Raw genomic sequence first — 21,131 nt, 5'->3', positions numbered from 1 at the left:
CCTAAAGGGGCCTGTATCTCGGGGGGCACGGGGTCCCCAGACCTGAAACCTGTGCGCTTCAGCTCCGGAGAACATCTACACTGTGAATAAAACACACACATCATTAAAGAATCATTCTTTAGCTTAGCGGCTATGCGCTATGGTAAAGAAGCAGCATTTCTGTCTTTTTAATAATATTGTAGAGTGAGCAGGGGGTTCCCTGAGACAGAAATCTAATCTCAGGGGACCCCCTGCTCCTGCTCAATATTATTAAAAGTTCAGAAACGAGGCTTCATTAGCATAGCGTATAGCCGCTAAGGTAATGAAGGGGTTAACGCATAATAACCAATAAATACATTCAATACACTACCCATGGCAACCTCCGCTGCTGTACAGTAAAACAGAGAAAAAAAATAACACTTTCAAAGTAATGTCCCCTAACCCCTTAATCACCATAGCGGTTATTAACCGCTACAGTCATGAAGGGGTTAACCCGCCCTCACCCACCACTTGGGACGCCTACTGTACATACCCTCCCACTCTAACCCCCCACCCCGTGAGGCCTAACCACCCTCAACCCTCACCCACTAACTACCCACAAGGGAGGCCTACCCACATACCGTTGGGGAAACACCCCACCCCCACCCCAGTACCCACAATAAAAACAGTACAATCACCCACAATAAACAGCATTCTATTTATTAAATACATTACCCACCCCCTGTGCCCCCCCCCCATAAATACAAGATTTATTCTTTTACATTCAGGGTCCATAACGTAGCCCCACGCTAGTCCCCGGTGGGCTGGCAGGGCACCTGGACAGACCTACAGTTTACCAGCAGCATTCCACAGGTTCTGGAGGCCTGCTGGTGGATCCTGCCAGCACCATGGCGCCCAGGTGGTCTCCTTGGGTCACCGTGAGCCTCAATTGGGTCCACACGGTAGGCCCAAGGATGTCTGGGAGCCCCGGGTCAAACCCACAGGTGTCTGCGGGGCCTCGGGTGGTTCCCATGGGGGTCTGGGGAACTCACGGGTGCTCACTACGGGTCCGCGGTGCCCCCACAGAAGTGGGACCACACATCATCATCCCCGCACCTACGGCTCGGAGGTGCCCCCACAGAAGTGGGACCACACATCGTCATGCCCGCAGACTACGGGTCCGCGGTGCCCCCACAGAAGTGGGACCACACATCATCATCCCCGCATGTGTCACCCGTGGAACCACCAGCCTGCTACCCTTTAGGATACCCGAGGATTCCCCGCGGGTAGTCTCCAGAGGTCCCACGCAAAACCACGGAAGTAACCCTGAATGTAAAAAAAATAAACCTGGCCAATACATTCAATACATACACCCTCCCCCCCAACACCTACAGTACAATAATGTGCAAAATAACTATTATCCAGATATGGATAATAGATTAATTGCCCATTATTAAAAACATTAACTAGCATATACAAATAAATAAAGTACTACTGACCTCATCAATACGAAGTGTCCGATGCCAGCGCCTTCCTTCTCTTGCCCACACAAAACATAGCCAAAACCAAGCCAATACATTGCAATTACATTCAGATATCAATTAACCCCTTAAACACCTTATCGGATAATAACCGCAAAGGTAATTAAGGGGTTAAGCCACACAGGCACGATACCCACCCTTCACCCATGAATTTGTACTGTGGCTTCATCATGCAACTATATATATATACTGTATATATATACATACAGAGAGAAAGAGAGAGAGAGAGAGAGAGAGAGAGATATATACAGTATATATATATACACACGTTATATACACACCCATGATAAACCAAATATACAGTACAAATAAATGTAGAAGGGTTATCAAAACCATACTGTTCTACAACCAAACACTTCTCCATACAGATACTACATTAAAATCAATTTCCTTTAAAAATCCTAACTGATCTCACAATCTACTGTACTGTATATGATCACAAACCAATGAAAAAAAAGTCACATTCCAAAATGCATAAAATCTATGCACCATACTGTATACATTCTGCAAATTAATCAAACGTAAACAAAAATCAGTTAGCAATCATTATTTACACCCCTAAACATTTCACACTCAATCAAGAACAATGAGACCATTAACAGATTCACGCCTAGAGCAGAACAATTAAGCCTTTGAAAAAATATAAGTACCGACAAAAATACAACCTTTACAGTACAGTACAACCAAGGCTATCTATCCCTGACCTTCCTCAAACACACAATACAATACCAAGGAATAATACATCTATCTAATTTTAAAATACTTTAAACTCACAAAATAATTAAAAACACATCTAATCCAGCTTTTAAAACATCATCATTTCTTACCCTGAATGTATACTGTACTGTATATCTCTCTAGACATATATATTGTACATACATACATACAGTGGCAAGAAATGATATACCACAAAAAAATAAAAATACACAGGTTAAAAAACCTTTTGAAAAAATTAACAAGTTAAATAAAATACATTTCTTTACTGTAGTTCACTTACCATTACTTGCCCCCACCGACTCCCGTTGCCCAGCTTACTCACGAACCAATCCACGATCAGGAACCCATAAAATAATAAACCATTGAAAATAATAAACATTAAACTAAAAATCCAAACCAATCCACGGGTCTTCTACTTGTAATACACCTTCATCTGTATTCTTCTTTCTTCTATCTCCTTCCGGGCGGGGCAGGGCGTGGTCTTCTTTCCATCATCGGCCACGCCCTTGTCTTTTTCCTTCTCCGGAGGTCCTTCCTCCGCGGCGTCTGGCTGCAAAATGAGACGACATAGGCTTTTAAAGGCCTATGACGTCACATTTTGCGTCATGGTTCCCACGGTCCTGATTGGACCGTGAAAACCATGTGTGTTGGCCGATAATAAAAAAATGATGACGTCACTTAAAGGGAATGAAAGCACAGCCAATCAGAATGGCTTTGCTTCAATTGCCTTTAAGATGACGTCATGAAAAGGCACATGGCCGTGCACACATGGTACTAGAGCCAATCAGAGCGTGGGAACTTTATCCCTACTCTGATTGGCTCTGGTATACCATGTGTCAGGGGCTTGGGGGAGAAAGGATGTGACGTCAATAAGGATAAAGTTCCCACGCTCTGATTGGCTACCGTACCACGTGACAGGTTTTCATTGACGTCACGTCCTTTCTCCCCCAAGCCCCTGACACATGGTATACCAGAGCCAATCAGAGTAGGGATAAAGTTCCCACGCTCTGATTGGCTCTAGTACCATGTGTGCACGACCATGTGCCTTTTCATGACGTCAACTTAAAGGCAATTGAAGCAAAGCCATTCTGATTGGCTGTGCTTTCATTCCCTTTAAGTGACGTCATCATTTTAATTTTTGTCGGCCAAAACACATGGTTTTCACGGCCCAATCATGACCGTGGGAACCATGACGCAAAATGTGACATCATAGGCCTTTAAAAGCCTATGTCGTCTCATTTTGCAGCCAGACGCCGCGGAGGAAGGACCTCCGGAGAAGAAAAAAGACAAGGGCGTGGCCGATGATGGAAAGAAGACCACGCCCTGCCCCGCCCGGAAGGAGATAGACGAAAGAAGAATACAGATGAAGATGTATTACAAGTAGAAGACCCGTGGATTGGTTTGGATTTTTAGTTTAATGTTTATTATTTTGAATGGTTTATTATTTTATGGGTTCCTGATCGTGGATTGGTTCGTGAGTAAGCTGGGCAACGGGAGTCGGTGGGGGCAAGTAATGGTAAGTGAACTACAGTAAAGAAATGTGTTTTATTTAACTTGTTCATTATTTCAAAAGGTTTTTTAACATGTGTATTTTTTTTTTTGCTTGTGGTATATCATTTCTTGCCACTGTATGTATGTATGTACAATATATATGTCTAGAGAGATATACAGTACAGTATACATTCAGGGTAAGAAATGATGATGTTTTAAAAGCTGGATTAGATGTGTTTTTAATTATTTTGTGAGTTTAAAGTATTTTAAAATTAGATAGATGTATTATTCCTTGGTATTGTATTGTGTGTTTGAGGAAGGTCAGGGATAGATAGCCTTGGTTGTACTGTACTGTAAAGGTTGTATTTTTGTCGGTACTTATATTTTTTCAAAGGCTTAATTGTTCTGCTCTAGGCGTGAATCTGTTAATGGTCTCATTGTTCTTGATTGAGTGTGAAATGTTTAGGGGTGTAAATAATGATTGCTAACTGATTTTTGTTTACGTTTGATTAATTTGCAGAATGTATACAGTATGGTGCATAGATTTTATGCATTTTGGAATGTGACTTTTTTTTCATTGGTTTGTGATCATATACAGTACAGTAGATTGTGAGATCAGTTAGGATTTTTAAAGGAAATTGATTTTAATGTAGTATCTGTATGGAGAAGTGTTTGGTTGTAGAACAGTATGGTTTTGATAACCCTTCTACATTTATTTGTACTGTATATTTGGTTTATCATGGGTGTGTATATAACGTGTGTATATATATATACTGTATATATCTCTCTCTCTCTCTCTCTCTCTCTCTTTCTCTCTGTATGTATATATATACAGTATATATATATAGTTGCATGATGAAGCCACAGTACAAATTCATGGGTGAAGGGTGGGTATCGTGCCTGTGTGGCTTAACCCCTTAATTACCTTTGCGGTTATTATCCGATAAGGTGTTTAAGGGGTTAATTGATATCTGAATGTAATTGCAATGTATTGGCTTGGTTTTGGCTATGTTTTGTGTGGGCAAGAGAAGGAAGGCGCTGGCATCGGACACTTCGTATTGATGAGGTCAGTAGTACTTTATTTATTTGTATATGCTAGTTAATGTTTTTAATAATGGGCAATTAATCTATTATCCATATCTGGATAATAGTTATTTTGCACATTATTGTACTGTAGGTGTTGGGGGGGAGGGTGTATGTATTGAATGTATTGGCCAGGTTTATTTTTTTTACATTCAGGGTTACTTCCGTGGTTTTGCGTGGGACCTCTGGAGACCACCCGCGGGGAATCCTCGGGTATCCTAAAGGGTAGCAGGCTGGTGGTTCCACGGGTGACACATGCGGGGATGATGATGTGTGGTCCCACTTCTGTGGGGGCACCGCGGACCCGTAGTCTGCGGGCATGACGATGTGTGGTCCCACTTCTGTGGGGGCACCTCCGAGCCGTAGGTGCGGGGATGATGATGTGTGGTCCCACTTCTGTGGGGGCACCGCGGACCCGTAGTGAGCACCCGTGAGTTCCCCAGACCCCCATGGGAACCACCCGAGGCCCCGCAGACACCTGTGGGTTTGACCCGGGGCTCCCAGACATCCTTGGGCCTACCGTGTGGACCCAATTGAGGCTCACGGTGACCCAAGGAGACCACCTGGGCGCCATGGTGCTGGCAGGATCCACCAGCAGGCCTCCAGAACCTGTGGAATGCTGCTGGTAAACTGTAGGTCTGTCCAGGTGCCCTGCCAGCCCACCGGGGACTAGCGTGGGGCTGCGTTATGGACCCTGAATGTAAAAGAATAAATCTTGTATTTATGGGGGGGGGGGGGCACAGGGGGTGGGTAATGTATTTAATAAATAGAATGCTGTTTATTGTGGGTGATTGTACTGTTTTTATTGTGGGTACTGGGGTGGGGGTGGGGTGTTTCCCCAACGGTATGTGGGTAGGCCTCCCTTGTGGGAACTGATTGGGTGGTTAGGCCTCACGGGTGGGGGGGGGCTTAGTGTGGGAGGGTATGTAGGCATCCCGAGTGGTGGGTGGGTGAGGGTGGGTTAACCCCTTCATGACTGTAGCGGTTAATAACCGCTATGGTGATTAAGGGGTTAGGGGACATTACTTTGTATGTTTTAATTTTTGTGTCTGTTTTGCAGAAGCGGAGGGGCCATGGCCAGGATGGGGGGGGGGGTTAACGGTATGTGGGTAGGGGGTGAGGGTGGTTAGCAATGCAGGGAGGGAGATTTACTGGTAACAGAAACATCTCTCTCCCTTCAATGTACTGTAATCTGTTTAAAGCCCCCTCCCCCCTAATGTGTGTTTCTGTAAAATCTCTCTCCCTTCAATGTACTGTAATCTGTTTAACAGAAACATTAGGGGGGAAGGGGCTTTAGGCCTTTATATCTCTCTCCCTTCAGTGTAATCTGCTTAACACAAACATTAGGGGGGAAGGGGTTTTTAAACAATGCTGTGTATAATGTATAAGGTTTTTTACAATTAGATAGATGTAATCCTTGGTATTGTAAGGGTTAGTTTGGTTTTAAATTGTCTTTTCTGGTTGTTACTTACAGTATATATTGATTTTGGTTTACTTGCTTGGTTAAAATACTTTTTGGTATTGTAGTGTGCATTATCCTTAGCGTTGTATACTGTAGGTGCCTTTAAACCCAGTAACCTACTGTATTGTGATTCACTTTGATTCTCCCTAGTGTTTTTTGAGTCACTATCCTTTTCATGTTTAGGGTTGACAGTGTGTGTCGTTCCCTAGTGCTGTTCATTAGTGTTTAAGGGTCCATGCCTCTTTTTTAAGTGTTTTTAAATCATGTACTGTTTATTCATCCCTTTTTGCACTGTGTCAAATAAATAAACAAATATATCAATTGCATACCTGAGTGCTCCCATACGGGTTACTTTTTTCTCTTTTCACTCACATACAGTATGTATATATATATATATATATATATATATATATATATATATATATATATATATATACACAGTGTATATATGTATACTGTATATATATATATATATATATATATATATATATATATATATATATACAGTGTATATACTGTACAGTATATATTTATTTCTCTTCATGTCTTTATTTATTTATTTAGATTTATTTATTAATTGTGGGGCTGCTGTGCGTGAATTTTTTTTATTGGGGGTGAGGGGGGTGTTTGGCCCTTGGTGTGAGTTTACGACTTGCAGCAGCAGCAGCACAATTAATAAATAAATATAAATAAATAAATAAATAAATGACAATAAATACATTTGAAATACATTTTTATTGATAGTGTACATGTGCAGGGGGTCTCCGGAGCTGAAGCGCACAGGTTTCAGGTCTGGGGACCCCGTGCCCCCCGAGATACAGGCCCCTTTAGGGGGTGCCGGTATCCCTCTGCTCTGCTTGGTTTACAGGCCGCGATCACGTGATCGGGACCTTTAAACGCAGAGCACTCAGCACTCAGAAACACAGGCCAGCCAGATTTAAACACACACACAATAGGGGGAGGTTTTTTTTTACATAGCTTGCAGGGAAGCTTAACGCACACACACAATAGGGGGATAGGGGGATAGGGGGAGGTTTTTTTTACATAGATTAGAGAGAAGGCAGGGCGTTTTAAAAGCGAGAATAGGGGGAGGGGGTTTTACATAGATTTTATTTATTTATTTATTTAGATTTATTTATTAATTGTGGGGCTGCTGTGCGTGAATTTTTTTTATTGGGGGTGAGGGGGGTGTTTGGCCCTTGGTGTGAGTTTACGACTTGCAGCAGCAGCAGCAGCACAATTAATAAATAAATATAAATAAATAAATAAATAAATGACAATAAATACATTTGAAATACATTTTTATTGATAGTGTACATGTGCAGGGGGTCTCCGGAGCTGAAGCGCACAGGTTTCAGGTCTGGGGACCCCGTGCCCCCCGAGATACAGGCCCCTTTAGGGGGTGCCGGTATCCCTCTGCTCTGCTTGGTTTACAGGCCGCGATCACGTGATCGGACCTTTAAACCAAGCAGAGGGCTACCGGCAGCCCCTAAAGGGGCCTGTATCTCGGGGGGCACGGGGTCCCCAGACCTAAAACCACCGCGGTTCAGCTCCGGAGACCCCCTGCACATCTACACTATCAATAAAAATGTATTTCCAATGTATTTATTGTCATTTATTTATTTATTTTTTGGCGGCTGCTGTGTGTGTGTATTTTTTTATTGTGGGTAGCGGGAGGGTGGGTGAATGGGGTATTCGCCCCAACGATGGTTGGGGAGGGCTTGCGGGGGGGGGGGGGGGTGTGGTAGCGGGAGGGCTTAACCCCTTCATGACCGTAGCGGTATTAACTGCTACGATCGTGAAGGGGTTAAGTGCACCCGCAACCCCCCCCCCTCCCGCAAGTCCTAAACTCACACCAAGGGCCAAATACCCCCCTCACCCATCCCCACTACACACAATAAAGCGGGCACGGTGGGTTAACCCCTTCATTGCCTTAGCGGCTATCCGCTATGGTAATGACGCAGCATTTTCCGTATTTTTAATAATATTGATCAGGAGCAGGGGGGGGGGGGGGTTCCCTGAGCATTAATCATTAATTTCTGGCTCAGGGAACCCCCTGCTCACTTTACAATATTATTAAAATAATGCTTCTTTACCATAGCGCATAGACGCTAAGGTAAAGAACGAGTGTTTATTTATACTGTATATTGTATGTGTTTTATTGATAGTGTACATGTGCAGAGGGTCTCCAGAGCAGAAGCGCACAGGTTTCAGGTCTGGGGACCCCGTGCCCCCCGAGATACAGGCCCCTTTAGGGGGTGCCGGTATCCCTCTGCTCTGCTTGGTTTACAGGCCGCGGTCACGTGATCGGGGCTTTTAACGCAGAGCTGGATACCGGCACCCCCTAAAGGGGCCTGTATCTCGGGGGGCACGGGGTCCCCAGACCTAAAACCACCGCGGTTCAGCTCCGGAGACCCCCTGCACACCTACACTATCAATAAAAATGTATTTCAAATAATTTTTAATGTGTGGATGTTTGCGCAGAGAGAGAGCAGCGGATCTCTCTCTGCTGCAAACACATCTCGCCCCCGCCGCCCATACAGTACTGTAGTATCATTTATGTATGTGCATATACAGTACAGTACAGTACTGTACAGTACTGTATGTTAGGGCTTACAGGGGTTGTTGTTATACAGTATATATATATATATATATATATACTGCATTACAATTCATTATAGGGGACGGCTTCACAGAGAATAGCTCGCAAGCGCCACCATGTGTATTTTGACGGCATTGCAGTATTGTAACCAGCCGGAATAAAAAGCTTAAATACCTGCCGGAAAATAACGCAATGCACTCTGGCTGAAAAATATCAGAAACCTGAATACACCCGAGTATACCCGAATTCGCGGGACTAGCCGTGCTCGAATAAAGTGTGTCGCCAGTGTACACGTAACAGAAGCCAGTTGTCCTTAACAATGCCATATTCCTTTCAGTTACCCCCCAGCCCAGCTGTTATTGCTATAGTTATCCTTAACAATGCCATATCCCTTTCAGCTACCCCCCAGCCGAGCTGTCGTTGCTATAGTTATCCTTAACAAAGCTATTTTCTGTCAGCTAACCCCCAGTTGCCGTGGCTATCGTACATTGCTGACAAGACAGTTTGAATATATCATGATTCTGGTCAAACAGGATATATGGGGCTTGATCTCAGCAAGGAGCAACTGTATTAGAAGTGACTTTTGCTCTCTGTGTTAAAACAGAGTTCCTATACTTTTACCTACAGCTATACATTGTACCTGAGCTGACAAAAATGGAGCATATATTCTTAAACATATAAACTTAGGACCCCTACCAAAATATACATTAACAATTCCCTCCTTTTGTCATAACATGACAACATTGCAAAATAGCAGGAGCACATAGTTAATACAGTTGGTGTAGCCAACGGTGTTTCTCTAAAAATCCTAGCACACATAAATTTGTACATCACAACTAGCGCATTATGACGACTAAAGGATTTCTGAGAATTGGTGGGGGGCTAATTTCTACTGGGAGCGATTGCACAAACATCCTTGCATGCATCTTTCATACTGCATTTACTCAGAATGGCAAAACAGACAAAATGTATGCCATGGTCAAAATGGGTGGCTTCCGTTTCTTTCCGTGTGGTTGACTCACGCCCCTGTGTGACCTCCCCGCCTTCCTCATATCCAATCTTCTCAGTTCCCCCATATCCTTAAGAGACAGTCTAATTAAAGAACAATTAACAATTTCATTGTCCTGCTGGACCAGTTATCCAATTCTGCATGACTTTATTCCTTTTCGGGCCAACATATCGGCCCAGTTGATTTCTTCTTCGGTCTCTTCTTCTGGGGGACTGCCGACATCTTCATCACCGAAAAGAGACATAGCGTTGGTGGGGGGATTGCAGCGTACTTCTGGACCAAAGTTTTGCTGTACTTAACACATACATAGAGAGCAATGAGTAGGACAGACACACATACAAAAACATCCGCCAGCTTCGCTTCCAGAGAACCAATCCAACCACCAAGTCCCAATGGATATCCTCCCTCATCTCTACCTTTAAACGCTGGAACCACTTTTCCTAAATAACATAACCTGGTCTGGTGCAGGGTCCTCTATCTCTCCTTCTAACACAAAATCAGTAACTTCCCTAGGGCAAACTCATATTTCTACACCCTTCATAACAAATTTCTCATATACAGTATGGTTCTACAAGTGTCTCCTAACATATTGTCATTTTCCAAAGAGGTTAAATATAACTCGTGTTCTTGGGGTGCAACCTATTGGGTGTGGATAATACATTGGGTTACATTGCACATAAAATATGGGTTTTGTTTACCAGGATTCCATTATATAACGAAAGAGTGTGCATATATACTATACACAGACAATAAAAACAAAATAAAAATTACTAAACAAAATATACCTGTTACTACCCTATCATCTTTGTGTGTACACTACTTACACAAACCTAATAGAATATACATTATAATTGAAATAATAAAACCTGTAAAGAAAAAAGGATTATAAAAAAAGGTTCAAAGTTCACATATGTTGAGGCCCGGACTTTTGCCTGTGTCTTTCTCCTCCGTTGGTTATTGGCGGGGATTAAAACATACATTTTGTATTCTGTTGCAGCTGTATCTTTTGGCTTTTCCACCTTGGTTATAGTTTAACTTGAAGCACCTGTGGGTGGTGCTGGGATAAGTTGCACGTGCGTAACGTGGATCCAGGGAGAGACCTCTGCCACTTTAATTGCTGTAATGGTAGTAGTAGTAGGGTCTTTTCATTTGGGATGAAAAACGTTCTTGCGTAGGGAATGCATGACCATTAACCCGTCTCGAGTAGGTGCACTTTAAACCTTTGCCTAGAGAGACTCAGAAAATATATTAGTTGCATACTAATTGTTTTATTACCAATAACATAGTCCCTAATTAGTTCCTTAAAACTACTGATAGTCATAAATCATCCTATAAGTATCTCATAGGGAGATAATTTATACCTAAGAATAAATTCCTGTATCAATTTCCTTACCACTGTCTTAGCGTCCGCATATAGACAGGAGTAGAACTTAACCAAACCTATCTAATAATCTAATACGATCTATCTGTAGATTACTTCAAATACCACACTGTTCCCATAAATCCTATACTGCCTTCACAAATACTAGGGCTCACTAATCAATTATCTTTCCCTCCTTTTCACATATAACGCATGTGCTATGTGAACAGTATTTAACATTAAAATGAGGCAGGAGATCTAAGTTAAAAAAACTCATGTTTGGAACAAAACTTATTTACACACAAACAGAACACAGAACACAGACACAAAACAAACAGAATTTCACACAATAGACCTGACTCCTTTGGGTATAAAATTTGCATTAAAAAACAAAAAAACAAAACCTCAAAACCTTTACTGATTTATAAATATAATCTGCTTTTGACAGAAACCTTTAAAACACAAAATAATGTCTGGTTTGCTGAGAGAACAACCTGTAGAATAAGAAATTATTGACAGATTTAAATTTGGAGAGAAAAAATGGTTAAAAATGTATAAAATATTAAATATATAATCAACTTTGCAGAAACGTAATTCCATTGAAAACTTTACATTGGTCAATTTAAAACTGTATTTATCCAACTCCAGGCATACAGCAAGCTGAGAACTTTCTGGGCATCTGAATAAAACAGACAACAATGATTAATACCTGGAGTTTAACATACACTGCAATATACTTCGGGACAGCTTAAAATATGAAGCTCGTTACACGGCCTTATACAGGATAACATTTTACAAGTATTCAAAAATAAAACCTGGATTATTTTTTTTTTTTTTTGTTAAACAGGAAATTATAGGCTTAACATACACTTTAAAGGTTTATCGTTACGTGTTACACACAAAAAGAAACAAAAATACCAAAACAAGGCAATGCAAAACCGTTTGATCCTGCCTGCTAACTATATTAATAAAAATAGCCATCTCTCTTACCATATTATAACTATCCTTTTTAAAACCAATTTGAAAATACTGAGCTTCTACAGTAGTTAAATTTCATGTCTGGAATGTGTACTGCCCGTTATTTCTGTGTCACGTGTTCACCTAATTCTGTCCATGGAAATTCAGTGGGAAAGAATGTCATTCTGTTTAAGGAAACAAATCGCCTGGCCAGTACGATAAATATCCTTATTTAATTTTTTTTCAGTGACCGGACTGATTACAAAAAAATGGTAAAACTCAATTGATTTTCTCAAATTTTGTCCTTTCTTTCTCCTCCTCTCTTTCCATGGACAACCAAACTCTCCCTGCCCAGTATTAATATGTATTGTAGTGGGGGTGTACACTTTTAAAAATTAAACTTTCAACGCAAGCAATTAATTATATTCTTATTTTAGAAACATTTGCAAGTTCCAGGGTAGTAATATATAATAAACCGTCATTCCTATTATTCAACTCACATAAGACTTTCGCACAGGTAGGATTCACTCAGGTTCTACAAGCATACAGGGATTACTCAAACAATCAATGTTTTTACCATAGTTATACATGAAAATCTAATACAACATTTTGAAACAAAGAAAACCTATACCTATTGTACTTGGTTAATCTGGCATAAATAATTTGTGTTGCATGTCTTAATTTTAGATTGAAAAAATTATATATATTTTTTTTGCTTTTATCGATCCTAGGAGCTCTGCCTGACTTTCTAACATTTACTAATAACATTTAACAAAACAAAACCATCTCCTTGCCTACAACTTCTCCTACCATTCTTGGATCAGACTTTCCTTCGCCTAATTTTATTACCCTAAAAATATGCTTTTACTTTTTTTTTTTTTTTTTTTTTTAGAATTTTGCAGTTTAACCTACATTTTTGCTGAGGGAAAAAATAAATAAATGCCATTTAATTCTTATTCCTACAAAAACCTAATTTAATAATAATATACTTTTCTAGTCTTATTCTTGTAATTAATCTGAAAACTTTTATAATATACATTAATTACTTTAAAACTAATTGAAAACAATTTTAGAATTCTATTGTAGCAAACATATTATGTTAACTCGCTTAGCTGCTCACTTTCCTGTGTAACATTCAATGAAAAAAAGGTGGGGGTTTCTGCAACTGTGGGCTACATACAATTACAAGGAGGGACAGAGCTGACTTTTAGATTTTAAATTCAGTCCCTCATTTCCCTTCCTTAATCTCTACCCTTTTTGGTTCTATCATTCTTTACTTTTGTTAACAGATTTATTTCTTAAACACTTTCTGAGTCTTTTCCTTAGCTTCTCGGTTCATTTGCATTCTCTACCACAGTAGAAATTTCTGACAATCTTTTATGCTCCCAACCAATACACACAGTCTCTACTTGCTTCCCAATTTCTGCATGTAAACCTTTCACATATACAGTAGCGACAAAGTTTATTCGAGCAAATGCCGCTCGGCAGGATGCGTGGCGGCAGCGTGGAGAAGCGTTGGGAAGCGTCTCGTTCGCGTGACGTCGGTGACGTCACAGTCAAGCGAGCGCCCGGCTTCCCCGGCTTCCCCGGCTTCCCCGGCTTCCCCGACTCCCCTGAAGGTTTGAAGTGAGGTAAGCGGGGGAGCGGGGAAGCAGAGGGGCACAGCAGGCGCAGCTAGAGGGTCGGGAAGATGTTTAAATTGCTCGCGGATTGGAGGGGGGGGGGAACGGAGGGGACGCGGCTGGATGCGGCTGATGTGCTGACTTTCCTCAGCACCAGCCGGAGTAAATCCCGGTGAATCGGCGGCATTTGCTGCAATAAACTTTGTCGGTGCTGTACTGCCACTATAAGTGGTCTTGCGTTCGTCTCTACTTCCTCAATATCTCCATATGCCTTGATCATTTACAATAATCTATCGGCAACTTCACCTTTATTCAGTCAATTTGTCAATGTAAATGCTCCAATAATGACATTTAAAATGTTTTGTTTTTTTAACCTAACATTGTTATTGTTAGTCTTATACTTTATCTTGCCCATATTACTTCTGGACATGTTACTTGTTTGTCTTCACTATTATCTTATAAAGAAAACTTATTTTAGCAATAATCCTAACAGAATATAACACTTTATCTAAATGTCTGTGATATAGGGAACCAACAGTCAGGCAAAAATACAGTTCCTCTTATCCCCTTACCCATTATCGCAACACACTTATAGTATATATATATATATATATATATATATATATATATATATATATATATATCTCCTTATAACTTTAAATACTTATAAGCCAGCAAAACAATACAAGCCAATACTTATGTACTTTAAAATGTAAAAAAAAATCAGCTTCCACAGTCACATTGAACTCATATATATCAAAAATAATATTGTTCACATCCGGGACTCTAACACACGATGTATTCTACGATACTTTAACTCATAGTTATTCTACAGTTGCCTTAGTCCACCAGACTATATAAATTGGGTATCTTTTTATAGGGAGACACCCGGGCGTGATACGGATAACAATAAATATCTCGTACTTACCCGGATGGTGCCCTATTCCACTTCTGACACCAGATGAAAATATGGTCTGCTTTCCGCCTACGGTAGCAGGTCTACCCTGTGGACTAGACTGCCTCCCGGGAGGTCCCTTTCAGGTTCAATGTGCTGGACAGGATAGCTGGACAGGTGCCTGGAGACAAGTGAATAATTCGGACACAAGGTATCGTTCTCACTCACTGGTCTGATTTAATAGGCATATACATCAGTTCTTATAGCTTTTTCGGGGTGTTGTCACATAGTTACAATTCATTCAGGTTGCCGAGGTGCCATGTACACGTAACAGAAGCCAGTTGTCCTTAACAATGCCATATTCCTTTCAGTTACCCCCCAGCCCAGCTGTTATTGCTATAGTTATCCTTAACAATGCCATATCCCTTTCAGCTACCCCCCAGCCGAGCTGTCGTTGCTATAGTTATCCTTAACAAAGCTATTTTCTGTCAGCTAACCCCCAGTTGCCGTGGCTATCGTACATTGCTGACAAGACAGTTTGAATATATCATGATTCTGGTCAAACAGGATATATGGGGCTTGATCTCAGCAAGGAGCAACTGTATTAGAAGTGACTTTTGCTCTCTGTGTTAAAACAGAGTTCCTATACTTTTACCTACAGCTATACACATTGTACCTGAGCTGACAAAAATGGAGCATATATTCTTAAACATATAAACTTAGGACCCCTACCAAAATATACATTAACAATGGTGAAAGACGGGGTTGCAGACCTGCCTAAGACATGAAGATGAGCATACAGTTGTATTAATATTTGCATATTTGCTTTGCTGTGGAGGGTTTTTGTAACTTTTTTTACTCACCATAACTTAACTCAGTGTATATATATATATATATATATATATATATATATATATATATATATATATATATATATATATATATATATATATAATATGTAGACGGTCGTTCACAGAGGTACACAATTAGGAGGCTTTATAATGTGAAATTATAATAGGCTTTATTGTGCCTTTTCCTTTTCATCAGGAAATTATCCAAAAACAGGTTGGGGGGGGGAACAAAGCTTCCATTCACTTGGGAGTATTTCTAGTGAAATCCTATGCAATTAGTTCACATCTCCATTAGTTAAGCATTTCTCCCAACCCCAAACACATAGCATGAAAATAAGCATATATAAGCAGTCTCTTAATAATGAAAGTCTTATCTGTTAGCTTCTGTAGAGTAAGCTTCTCTGCTCTCCTGGAACCACACCCGTGCGTGCACAGAAAATATCAGCATCCAGGTTTAGAAGTCTTGTTTGGTGTCTTGCAATCAGCTTTGCTGGGCAGAGCTCAAGACATGTGCTGTCTCCAAAGGTCAGCTCTCAGTCAGAGCTAAGGAGTCACTTCCTGTCTCAAAGGCAGGCTTTTGTAAGCAATCTAATCAGGCAGGTGGTGTTTAGTAATTAACTACCACACTGCTAGATTAAAGGCACATTACTGAACAGGGATAAGTCCCCTGTTACAATATATATATATATATATATATATATAATAAGGTCTCCCAATTTATTGATCTCCTATCTTTCCTTTTACATTTTGTCATTTTTTTCTTCTTCTTTTTTCCATGTCAGATTTACCTATTATAAGAGGTACCTCTGCCATGTGTATTTAATCACATTGTCATTATTAAATATGTAATTATTTAATCATACATAGATATATCGACAGAGGATACTGTTTATAACAGATCCTTCAGATAATGTGATTTGTACACTGCCAGATATTTATCCATATCCTTATCCCCCAAGTTCCATTCTAGGCTCTTCGTTGTTTTTAACCTCTGTTTATTATTTTATTATTAACTTCAGAAAACAAATGTGAATATATGTTTTTTGTTTTATTATTTTCTTTTGCTTATTGTTATTCTCATATTTTCACACTATACTGCTCCGGCTGCCTTTATTCTAACAAATCACCGGTTTTTCCCTGGCTTGTTCCTGGAATGCGACGCTGTTCACCCGGAGCATGCCGCGTTCCTTTTGCGTTCCCAGCCACGGGTCATGCCCCGCTGACGCGCGGTTGATGCGTTTATTGATAATGGTTCAGGATTTAATAGGTTGCAATGCTTCGCGTGTCCGCCAGATGACAGAAATTCATGAATTGTAATGCAGTATATATATATACAGTATACTGTATAACAACAACCCCTATAACCCCTAACATACACATACTGTATATGCACATCAATGATACTAGATGTGTTTGCAGCAGAGAGAGATCCGCTGCTCTCTCTGCGCAAACATCGGCACATTAAAAATTATTTAAAATACATTTTTATTCATAGTGTAGATGTGCAGGGGGTCTCCGGGGCTGAACCGCATTGGTTTCAGGTCCGGGGACCCCCTGCTTCCCGAGATACAGGCCCCTTTATGGGGTGCCGGTATCCCTCTGCATTTTAAGGTCCCGATCACGTGACCGCGGAATGTAAACAAAGCAGAGGGATACCGGAACCCACTAAAGGGGCCTGTATCTCGGGAAGCAGGGGTCCCCGGACCTAAAACCAAAGCGGTTCCGCTCCGGAGACCCTCTGCACATCTACAGTATGAATAAAACATCCATATCAATAAACACTCGTTCCTTACCTTTGCGGCTATGTGCTATGGTAACGAAGCAGCATGAATGTATTTTTAATAATATTGTACAGTGAGCAGGGGGTTCCCTGAGCCACAAATCAAAGCTCAGGGGACCCCCTGCTCCTGCACAATATTATTAAAACACAGAAATGCTGCTTCATTACCATAGCTGATAGCCGCTAAGGCAATGAAGGGGTTAACCCACCGTGCCCGCTTTATTGTGGGTAGCGGGGGTGGGTGAAGGGGGTATTTGGCGCTTGGTGTGAGTTTAGGACTTGCGGGGGGGTTGCGGGTGCACTTAACCCCTTCACGACCGTAGCAGTTAATACCGCTACGGTCATGAAGGGGTTAACCCCTCCCGCTACCCCCCGCAAGCCCTAAACAACCACCGTTGTGGCTAATACCCCCTTCACCCACCCCCACTACCCACAATAAAAAAAATTCACACACAGCAGCCCCACAATAAATACATAAATCTAAATAAATAAATAAATACATGAATATAAATGTATATATATGAAAGAAAAAAGAAAAGAAAACAGGCGCACACCTGGTGCATTAAAGTTTAACAATAATTTTATGGAACATTTAAAACCAGACAAATGCCCACTCACAAGTAAAGCGTTATTTGAAAGCAGTTTTTAGATTGGCCCTCATAAGCCAGTGGTGCCGTTCGAGCCTGTAATGGTGTCCTCTTGTGTGCGGTCTCCTTCTAGCGGAAGTGACGCTCACCCGGTCTGGTGTCCCGCACAAAACGGAAGTCCCTCCAGGAAACCGAGGCCTCTCCTGACTGCCTCTAGCTGCTGCACCACCAATCAAGCCAAACGATGTGTCCACTAATCTGCTTTGCCGAGCCACCCACAAGCTGCGTTCCTCTCAGTCTGCTCTCAGTGGGACAAATGAGCAGACATTTGTCCCACTGAGAGCAGACTGAGAGGAACGCAGCTTGTGGGTGGCTCGGCAAAGCAGATAAGTGGACACATCGTTTGGCTTGATTGGTGGTGCAGCAGCTAGAGGCAGTCAGGAGAGGCCTCGGTTTCCTGGAGGGACTTCCGTTTTGTGCGAGACACCAGACCGGATGAGCGTCACTTCCGGTAGAAGGAGACCGCCACGAGAGGACACCATTACAGGCTCGAACTGCACCAATGGCTTATGAGGGCCAATCTCATAACTGCTTTCAAATAACGCTTTACTTGTGAGTGGGCATTTGTCTGGTTTTAAATGTTCCATAAAATTATTGTTAAACTTTAATGCACTAGGTGTGCGCCTGTTTTCTTTTCTTTTTTCTTTCATAGGTATTCCTAGGGAGTTGTGATCCCTTATAAACGGGCTGCCTATACCTGGATGCATTCATTTGGAACAGGACTCTGTGACTTTTAAGGTTTTTAAAGGTTTTTGGAAAAAAAGTTTTTATTTTCATTTTTTCATATTTTTTATATTTTTTATATTTTTTATTTCATTCAAGATTTTTGTATTACAACACACAATTTTTTTCCAGAAGCATTTTTTAACATATTTTGTTATGTACACTTTGTATTAAAGTTATTACACATTTTATCTTAGAATTACATAGGGTTTTTTAATTATATTATTTCACCTTAGCCACCCCATAGGTTGTATCAACGCAGTTGGCTACTTATTCACAGTTAGGCAGGTTGTTGCATTAGGCGCTCCTTTACTATTTCCATAAATGTATATATATATATATATATATATATATATATATATATATATATATATATATATACATAAATACATAAATCTAAATAAATAAATAAATACATGAATATAAATGTATATATATATATATATATATATATATATATATATATATATATATATATATATATATATATATATATATATATATACAACAACCCCTATAACCCCTAACATACACATACTGTATATGCACATCAATGATACTATAGGCATGAATGTATTTTAAATAATATTGTACAGTGAGCAGGGGGTTCCCTGAGCCACAAATCAAAGCTCAGGGGACCCCCTGCTCCTGCACAATATTATTAAAATACAGAAATACTGCTTCATTACACTGGCGACACACTTTATTGAAGTGTGGCCAGTTCCGCAAGCCGAGAGATTTCCCGGCTTGCAAGTGGCATCCCCTCGGCGTGCCGCGCGTCACCGATGTGCGGTCACGCGTCATCGGGTGCCTGCGCCCCCTGCACGCGCGTCCAGGGCTCCCCGAGGGAGCCCTGGTGTCCCGCGATGTGGGGGACGGTGGAAGGGGGTTCCAGGGGACCCGGTGGACCCGGAGAGGAGAGGGGGAAGCCGCGATCGGCGGGCCTCTCCTCCGCTGCTTTGGCGCGCGCCCGGCACCCTCCGGCGCGCGCCAGGTAACTGCTGCGGCCGAGAACGGGCAAATGCTCGAATAAACTCGGCCGCAGCAGTACCATAGCTGATAGCCGCTAAGGCAATGAAGGGTTAAGGCAGAATAGCATGTTTATTGGGGACATTGCAATAAACAACATACAGTACACACCCTGTGTATTTAAAATACATAAACAACAATAAATACATTAAATACATATTTTTAACATAACTGTTCCCTTTTGGTTATAACCCCACCTCCTTGACTGTAATCTGTGTAAGGCCCCCTCCCCCTAATTTGTCTGTTAAATCTCCCTGCCTTGACTGTAATCTGTGTAAGGCCCCCTCCCCCTAATTTGTCTGTTAAATCTCCCTGCCTGTGTTCCTGTGAGTGCAGTTTATGTAAATGTGGGGAGGGGGAGGGGGATCCCGATGTGCATATAATGCAGCGCCTCACTGCCAATGGCCCACCCCGTGAGGCCTAACCACCCTCACCCACTACCCACAAGGGAGGCCTACCCACATACCGTTGCCCCCCCCACCCCCCCATCCTGCCCATGGCCCCTCCGCTGCTGCAAAACAGACACAAAAATTAAAACATCCAAAGTATTGTCCCCTAACCCCTTAATCACCATAGCGGTTATTAACCGCTACAGTCATTAAGGGGTTAACCCACCCTCACCCACCACTCGGGATGCCTACTTACCCTCCCACACTAACCCCCCACCCCGTGAGGCCTAACCACCCTCACTCACTACCCACAAGGGAGGCCTACCCACATACCGTTGGGGAAAAGTACCCACAATAAAAACAATACAGTGACCTACAATAAACATCATTATATTTATTAAATACATTACCCACCCCCTGTGCCCCCCCATAAATACAAGATTTATCCTTTTACAAACAGGGGGGTGCCGGTATCCCTCTGCTTTGTTTACATTCCGCGGTCACGTGATTGGGACCTTTAAATGCAGAGGGATACCGGCACCTCATAAAGGGGCCTGTATCTTGGGAAGCAGGGGGTCCCCGGACCTGAAACCAATGCGGTTCAGCTCCGAGACCCCCTGCACATCTACACTATGAATAAAAATTTATTTTAAATAATTTTTAATGTGCCGATGTTTGCGCAGAGAGAGCAGCGGATCTCTCTCTGCTGCAAACACATCTCGCCAGGGGACGGCTTCTCGGCTTCAAAGACAACAGCTCTCAAACGCCCCATGAGTTTTTACACAGCATTGCAGTATTGCAGAAAGCGGGAATAAAATGCTTAAATCACAGCCGCGAAAATAACGCAATTCACCCCGGGCGAAAACGACACAAAACCGCACATAACCGGGATAATCTGAAATTCGCAGAGCTAGCCGAGTTAGAATAAAGTGTGTCACCACTGTATATGCCACTGTTTGTACACACCCCCGACTCAATGATCCGTGACTCCGAGCACATCTCTCATTGGTTCTTC

The sequence above is a fragment of the Ascaphus truei genome, chromosome 5 (assembly GCF_040206685.1).
Source record: "Ascaphus truei isolate aAscTru1 chromosome 5, aAscTru1.hap1, whole genome shotgun sequence".
NCBI classification, from domain to species: domain Eukaryota; kingdom Metazoa; phylum Chordata; class Amphibia; order Anura; family Ascaphidae; genus Ascaphus; species Ascaphus truei.
This window is presented reverse-complemented; position numbering follows the sequence as displayed.